Raw genomic sequence first — 8,065 nt, 5'->3', positions numbered from 1 at the left:
AGTGTTCTGAATACTATCTCTTTCTTCCAGACACACAAGGGCAGTCCCAGAGACAGCAAATATGGATACAGAAAAACAAAGAAACATTTTGTGAGAGGAAGAATGCAGGATTGTTGTGATTGCATCAAGCCCCACTCCTTTTGTTCCCATCCCACATTCCAGAAACCTGTCCAAAAGTGTCTCCCCTTTACTACCCATGTAGTCAGATGAAAGATATATTCACCAAAGTGAGTCAGACATCATTCCTGCCTTATCATCCCCCAGGTTACTAACAGATGTTTTAATTGCTCATCCCAGTTCTCAACCAAACTTTGTGTATAGTCAATGATATCTGTCCATTCATTATTACTCTCTATAGTTCATTTTTGTACATTGCCAGCCAATAAATGCACGCCTTGATCCAGTGAAATCTAGGGAACCGATTAATATATAACTTGCTACTCCATACCATAAATGGTATTCTCAGCCACTGCTTAGGTCACTGGGTAAGCACCGACCAAAGTAGATTACATGTCTACTCCAAGCAGGACCCATCTGAAACCAGCTGCAACTACTAGTAAGAGTTCTATATATTCACTTGCCAGCTAAATGCTGGGTCTTCAGAGACTCTTACCCAAAGCCATCTTCAGGTAGTTCTTTTCTTATTGACATTTATACAGTCTTCTACCTTATTAGAAGCTTCAACAGGAAGCAAAGAAATTTGTCATTTTTTCCACCCAATATTTCATAACGTGAGCATCTTCATGCTGCTCAGTTCAAGTAACTAGGTGGTTACAGGACAAGGACAGGGGCAGGATAAGGACAACCTCTACATTCTGGTCCCCTTCTGAGCCATCAGCTGGGCCTTTCTGGTTGGCATCTCCATAGCCCACTTCAATTCACCACTGGAATTCCTACAGGTATTTCCATAATTGCATTCCCCATAAAGCATTGCATGACTATACATCAAGACCTTGGCAAGGTCAAGTTCTTGCAGTACTATGCATACACCACCCTCAATTTTGACCCATTGTTCAAACTTACCCTTGCTTCTTCAGCCAAGGTTTTATGAGCCAGTGATCAAATGCGGCAAACTTCTAGATTGTATTTCATTCTATATTTGGGCAATTGGGGAACTTTTATTAGTAAACCAGGAAATTCACTTTGCTTTAACAAGGAGAGAAACCTTGTCCACAATAGCCAAAATATGGAAAGAGCCCAGATGTCAACCGACTGATGAATGGGTAAAGAAGATGTGGTGTATGTTATATACACACACACACACACACATATAAACACAATGGTATATTACTCAGCCATCAAAAAGAATGAAATCTTGCCATTTGCAATGACATGGATGGAACTAGAGGGTATTTTGCTAAGAGAAATAAGTCAATCAGAGAAAGACAAATACCGTATGATTTCACTCATATGTGGAATTTACGAAACAAAACTGATGAACATAAGGGGAAGGGAAGGAAAAATAAAATAAGATAAAGAGAGAGAGAGGCAAACTGTAAGAAACTCTTAACTACAGAGAACAAACTGAGGGGAGGGTTGCTGGAGGGGAGGTGGGTGGGAGGATGGGGTAATTGGGTGATGGGCATTAAGAAGGGCACTTGATGTAATAAGCACTGGGTATTATATGTGACTGAAGAATCACTAAATTCTACCCCTGAAACTAATAATATACTATATATTAACTAACTTGAATTTAAATAAAAATCTAAAAAAAAAAAAAAAAAAAGGCAAGAAAGAAAAAACCAAGGAGAAAAACCTATGATTCAAACCATTCAGCACTAAGAGCTGCCACTTTTGGAAGCTCCTGTTGTTAGTTCTAAGGGCAAGGAGGCAATATAGTTATGGATACACTATAATCCCCAGGGCCACGGCCAGTGGGGACTATATGGTATATGGATGGGTATATGGTGGGGTACTCCTATATCCATATACCATTTCCACTTTAACACTGAGCTCTTCTGAAATACTCCTTCCTTATGGAAAGTAGAATTTGACATTACCCAAGACAGAAAGGTATTTTGGATCTGAGAATCATTTTAAATCCCTGATTAGTGGGAGCAACATCCACTAAATCCCAGCAAGAAGCCAGTAATTGTTTCTCAAAAGGGCCATATCTCTTCTTGGCATCATGTAACTATAAATCCAATATTCCAGAAGTCGCTGTTTGGGGAGGAGAGGATAGTGTTAAAGACTTCTGCAAGAGACTCCAGTCTACATGTGTCTAGACAGTAAAAGCCTCCAAAGCAATCTGTGCATTAGGCCAACCCAAATGATACTGTTTGGGGCTATAGCCCTCTGCAAGTTTCTCAAAGCCTAATTTTTTTGTTTGTTTTAGATCTCATTCAAATTCAGATTTCTTTTTCTTGCCACTCAATATATTAGGGTTAACAAGATGCCCAGGAACAGTGTATGGTATTCCCCACAGCCAAATGCCCCACAAAGTATTGTGTCTCTTTCTTATTAGCAGGGCCTGGCAAATATATCAGTGTAATCCCTGCCTTGTGTGGACTGTATCCTGTGGCCTCCAACCCAAGTCATTCTCAAATGTTTAACTAATTGAATTCAGCCTTGTATCTTAGCCCAGACAGATTAACCATCTTCAACTAGTCAATGTACCAGTGTTATTCTCAAATCTTTCTGGACTTCCTCCTCTGAGAGGGAGACTTTCATGCTATCATTAATGCATATATTAACTTGCATTTGACTGTGATTGAGACTAAACCTCACCTTGCCAGGTTGTCAAAATATACAGGAGAGTTCAGCTACCCTTAGGAAAGGATGGTGAATGTATATCAGTCATTCTCATGAAAGAGGAAATTTTGCCTGACTTGCTTCTAAGATTGGAGGGAAAAGAATTAACCAAGACAACCACAGCATCCCAGTCATCTTAGCCTATTGGATTTCCTGAACAGCTTTCCCCATGTCTGACATGCTGGGAGTTATCAGAACTACTTGCTTTAAGCACAATAAGCAGCAGCTAGTTTCCCTGAGTCACCCACTTTTTTCCCACAGGCCAGAGACAGAGGAGGGTTTAGGCAAATCTAAAAATTCCTAATCAATATGACCAATTAAAATCAAGCAAAAAGTAGAATTGCCAGCAATGGCAAAGCCCTCCATTCATAAACACAATTATTCCACTTGTGCACTTGGGTATAGAGAATGCCACTGCAAAATTTTGCATTTGGGTTTTTTTTATTAATTTTGTTGTCAATTTAAATTCATTCATGTTGTAGTAAATAGAGTGAATTTAACAAAACCCTTTAGGCAAGGTGCTCACCTGTGCTGAAGTAGTTTTTCTTCCTTCTAGCTAGCAATACTAAATGTGCAAAGTGGGCACATTTTTCTTTTGTTTCCAAATACCTGCTTTAACTTTATGTTGTCTCACTTTATTTTTCCCTGGCCCCATCAGTGATTTAACTTTTACTAAAGCAGTTTGTTATAACCAGGGGGTTGTATTTCTGGCCGTTTCTTCCTCATTTTGTTTCTCCTTCTTCAGGCATTTTCCTTTCACTTTGAACCCAGGGTGGGTCGGCAACCACCCTAACTTCAAAATGTTGTTAGATTCCCATGCTGGCCAACATGGAGTAAATCTACTATTATGTAATTACAACTCTGGATGTTGTATCTGGATGATACAAAAAGCAACCACCTGAAAGCTCTGAAAATTAAATCATAGCAGGCAGATTAGGAAAATAAATTAAAACTGTGATGACCAGTAATGCAGTGAGTTTTCTGATTTTTTTTCCCTCCTTTATCACCCAGCTTTAACCCAAGGGTGGCCCACTGCACAGTAGGCACAGCTAACAAAAACTCAAAGAGAAATCCTCTTTTTCTTGACAGAGGACCAGAAAAATAGGCTTTTATTTATATTATCTATTTTCTCTGAGACTTTCTATTTTTTCATTTATTTCAAATATGTTTGTTGAAGGCTTTTTATGATGGCTGCTCTGAATTCCTTGTCAGAGGGGCACCTGGGTGGCTTAGATGGGTAAGCAGCTGGCTCTTGATTTTGGCTCAGGTCATGATCCCCGGACCCTAGGATTGAGCCCTGTGTGGGGCTCTGGGCTCAGCAGGGAGTCTGCTTGAGGATTCTCTCCCTCTCCTTCTGCCCCTCCCTCTCTTGCTCACTCACACTTTCTCTCGCTCTAAAATAAATAAATCTTAAAAGAAAAAAAAGAAAACCATTTTAAATAAATAAATAATAAATTCCTTGTCAGATAATCCCAACATCTGTATCATCTCAGTATCGGCACTGATGGTCTTTTCTTATTCAAGTTAAGATTTTCCTGATTCTTAGAAGAATGAGCGATTTAGATAGTACTCTGGACATTTTGAATATTGTTATGAGACTCTTATCTAAATCCTCTGATTTAGCAGGGGCGCCTGGGGGGCTCAGTGGTTAAGCGTCTGCCTTCAGCTTGGGTCATGATCTCAGGGTCCTGGGATTGAGCCCCACATCGGGCTCCCTGCTCGGCAGGAAGCCTGCTTCTCCCTCTCCCACTCCCCCTGCTTGTGTTCCTGCTCTTGCTGTGTCTCTCTCTGTCAAATAAATAAAATAAAATCTTAAAAAAAATAAAAATCAATAAATCAATCCTCTGATTTAGCAGACCTTTTCTGACACCATGCTGGTGGGTGAGAAGGGATACTTTCCCAATACTCCCAAGTGGGGATGGAAATCCAGGCTCCCCAGGTATTTTCTACTGCACCTCAAGCAGAGTTTGGGGGAGGGGTATCATCACAGCTAGATGAAGGGAAAGTCTAGCCTCTTCACTCAGCCTTTGCTGAAGAAGATATAACCACTATTTATTCTGGGTTGTAATGGTTGCATTAGGGTGGTTAGCATGTAAAAGATATCTTTCTTGCTAATCTGCCACTTTTCTGTTCCTTTAGCTAGAGAGAGGCAGTTTTCCCTGGGGCCTTTTTTGGTTTACGCCCATTAATGTTTCTGGGTTGCTCTTTAGCATCTAGTCCCCGCATACAAATCATCAACAACAACAAAATCAACAAAGAGAAATTCTGCCAGATTTTCCACATGTCCCATGTCCCTAATCTTTCTGCCTTCTCTCTACCTTCCAAAGTCTTCTATGTTTTCTTTATATATTCTGTCCAGGATTTTTAGCTGTACTTATTAGAAAGCCTAAGGAAAAGTTTGTCTACTCCATCTTGTCTTGCAACCTAATTGTCTTTTAAAACAAAACAAATCAACTTTCTTCAGAGAATTTTAACAGAACTCTGTTCATGTCATTCTACTCAAAATGTCCAGGATACAATCTAAAATTACTCAAAATATCAAAATCCAGGAAAATGTACCTAATTATTGAGAGGAAAAACAATCAAGAGAGGACAACCCTTAGATGACTCTGATATCCAAACTATCAGAAAAATACTTTAATGTTATGACTATGCTCTGAAGCAAAGGTGAAAACTCTTGAAATGAATGGAAAGATAGAAATTTTCAGCACAGAAATAGAAACTATAAAAACAAATCAAATAAAAATTTTAGAACCAAAAAATACAATATTGGGAATAAAAAAATCAGTGCTTGGGCTCAATAGCAGAATGGAGATGAAACTGGGAAGGGTATAGACAATAGATTAAGGGAGATTATCCAAGCTGAAGAACAGAGGGAAGAAATAGAAAATAAATTAACAGAGCCTTAGGGACTTGTGAGACAATATTAAATGATCTAATAGTCATACCATTGTCACCACAGAGGAAAATGAGAAACAACTAGTAAAGAAAAAAAATCTAAAGAAATTACACTGAAAATTTCCCAAATTTGAAGAAAGGCCTAAATCTATGTATTTAAGTAGCTCAGAGAACAACCCTCAGATAAATTCAAAGAAAATCAAACCCAAACACATTACAATAAAATTGCTGAAGACCAAAAATTAAGAAAAGCTTTGAAAGGAGCCATAAAAGTCACACTGCATATAGAAGAACAGCAATTTGAGTGACTGCAGATTTCTCATCAGAAACAAGGGAAGCCAGAAAACAGTGAAACAACATCTTTAAAAGTACTGAAAGAAAAGTACTATCAACCCACAATTCTATGTCCAGTGAAAATAACCTTCAGGAATGATGACAAAAATCCATATACTCTCAAATGAAAGAAAAGTAAGCAAATTTGTTGCCCACAGATTTTCTCTAAAATAAGTGGTAAAAGGAGTTCTTCTGGCTGAAAGAAAATGATAACAGGGAAATATTGGAACTTCAAGAATAAAGGAAGAACAACAAAAATGGGTATGTATTTAGATAAACATTTTTAAATTATTTTCTTCTAAGTTCCTTAAATATGTATAGTCATTGAAAGCAAAAATTATAACATTTTCTGATGTGGGTTTTCAGTTATTTATGTTTAAAACATGACAAGCATAACATAAAAGAAAGGATAAAGAAAAGATTTCTAAATTTTGTTTGAAGTGGCAAAATATTAACTCTAAGTAGACTGTGAAAGGTTAGGTTAGTATATTGTAATCCCTACAGCATGTGCACACCTGCACACACACAATATATATCCAATAAACCAATAATATGAAATGAATGGAATATTTAAAAAATCAAACAATCCAAAAGAACACAGAAAATGAGAAACAGATGGAAAAAATAATAAAATGACAGATTGAACCACAGATTAATATTTGTATAAAATATAAATAATCTATGTATATTAATTAAAAGACAAAGAATTTCAAATTGGATTTAAAAAAATGAGACCCAACTATTGGCTGTCTATAAGAAATTCACTTTAACTACAATGGTATAGATATGTTAAAAGTAGAGGAGGGATGGGCACCTGGGTGGCTCAGTGGTTAAGCGTCTGCCTTCGGCTCAGGTCATGATCCCAGGGTCCTGGGATCGAGCCCCACATCAGGCTCCCTGCTCAGCGGGAAGCCTGCTTCCCCCTCTCCCACTCCCCCTGCTTGTGTTCCCTCTCTCGCTGTCTCTCTCTCTGTCAAATAATAAATAAAATCTTAAAAAAAAAAAAAGTAGAGGAGGGAAAAAATATACCATGCAATTATTAATCAACAGAAAACTGGAGTTATTATATTAATATGGGACAAAGGATATTTCATATTAAAGAAGATAAGTGTGGATAAAGAGGGGCATTACATAATTATAAAAGATTAGCTCTCCAAAAATACACAGAATCCTAAATTTGTGTTCACCTAATAGTAGAATTTCGAAATCTATGGATCAAACACTAATACAACTTAGAGAAATAAATAAATCCAAAATTATACCTGGAGACTTAAAGAGTCTTCTTTTAGTAATTGACAGAACAAGAAGACAGCCAAACAAGGATACAGATTTGAGCAACACTATGAACAAACTTGACCTAGTGGACATTTATGGATGTTTATAGAATATAGAATATTCTATCCAACAAAAGTAGAGTACACATTTGTTTCAAGTTTACATGAACACTCACCAAGACAAACCATATATTTGACCATAAAACAAACCTTAACATACTTGCAAGAAGTTATATTATACAAATTATTTCTCGACCATAACAGAATTAAATTACAAGTCAATAATAGAAAGATAAATGGAAGATAGCCAACTAAGTGAAAATTAAACAACTTGCTTCTAAATATCACATGGGGCAAACAGAAAATTGTGGGGAAGTTAGAAACTCATTTAAACTGAATAAAAATTAAAATGTAATATATCAAAGTTTGTAGCAGGAAACTAAATCAGTGATTATGGGAGATGGATGGATGGATGGATAGATAGATAGATAGATAGATAGATCTAGACCGTTAAAAGTTTGTATTAGAAAAGAAAAAAGGTCTCAATCAATCATTTAAGATTCCACCTAAAGAGATACTCTTCACTATAGAGAACAAACTGAGGGTTGTGGAAAGGGAGGTGGATGGGGGGGGATGGGGTAATTGGGTGATGGGCATTAAGGAGGGCACTTGATGTAATGAACACTTGGTGTTATATGCAACTGATGAATCACTAAATTCTACCCCTGAAACTAGTAATATGCTATATGTTAACTAAATAGAATAAAAAAAAAAAAGATTCCACCTTAAGAAACAAGAAAACGAAGAAC

Source organism: Neomonachus schauinslandi, chromosome 5 (assembly GCF_002201575.2).
Source record: "Neomonachus schauinslandi chromosome 5, ASM220157v2, whole genome shotgun sequence".
Lineage (NCBI taxonomy): Eukaryota > Metazoa > Chordata > Mammalia > Carnivora > Phocidae > Neomonachus > Neomonachus schauinslandi.
This window is presented reverse-complemented; position numbering follows the sequence as displayed.